Below are 1007 nucleotides of genomic sequence, written 5' to 3'. Positions count from 1 at the left end.
TATATATATATATATATTATCATATTTATATTTATATTCAGATACATATATGCATACTTATACAAGAGTGATGAATTCTGAATGAAAATTTTGAAAATAATGTATTTTACAATAATGGTTATTTAAAAGTTATTTACATTCAATATATATGTGTGAGAGAGAGCGCTTGTGCGTCTGTTTCTGTGGAAATAAATGTGTTTTAGAAGTATCAGCTTTATAAATGAAAGAGATATTTTGTATATGATGTGAATATGAATTTTTATAGTTGATAAAATACACTCGATTTTCTTTGTATCCAATTCAAATGTAAAGTTCAATATTTAATACTCAATTCAATATCCAATATGTGTTTGTGCCTGCCTGTGTCAGTGGGTGTGTGGAAGAAAATGTATATTATATTGCAGTTATTTTGTAGTTTAAACAAATACGTATTACAAGGTGCCGAAATTTATTTTATATGTGAAGAGGAGCGACATCACAAAACATTTTTTATTCGCAACAAATATGAAATTTACGGGAAAGCATGACATAAGATTTTTATTATGAACAATGAAAAACATTCAAATAACATTTCTATACATTAGGCATGTTTTCAATGTTTTATTAGTATTTAGATTAATTTCGCGCTTTCTAATACACGAAATATGAAAACATATAAAACTGCAAAACAGTTACTTTTCTCTCTCTCTCTCTCTCTCTCTCTCTCTCTCTCTCTCTCTCTCTCTCTCTCTCTCTCTCTGTCGTATACATACATACATATATGCATACATACATATACACACACACATATATATATATATATATAAACACACACATAGACATGTATAAGTATATATATTCTTTCATTTTATTCTTTTATTTATTCCAGCCATGCAGCTGCGCTCATGTAGCAGCAGCACTACCATATTTTTGTACTTTTGCATATCATTCTTGTTTTGCTGTTACACCCATCATGTATATATATGTATATAATAAGAAATAGGAGTTCCTTGGTACAGAAATATATA

Source organism: Octopus bimaculoides, chromosome 10, assembly GCF_001194135.2.
Source record: "Octopus bimaculoides isolate UCB-OBI-ISO-001 chromosome 10, ASM119413v2, whole genome shotgun sequence".
NCBI classification, from domain to species: domain Eukaryota; kingdom Metazoa; phylum Mollusca; class Cephalopoda; order Octopoda; family Octopodidae; genus Octopus; species Octopus bimaculoides.
The sequence above is the reverse complement of the archived record's forward strand: the minus strand, read 5'-3'. Positions refer to the sequence as shown.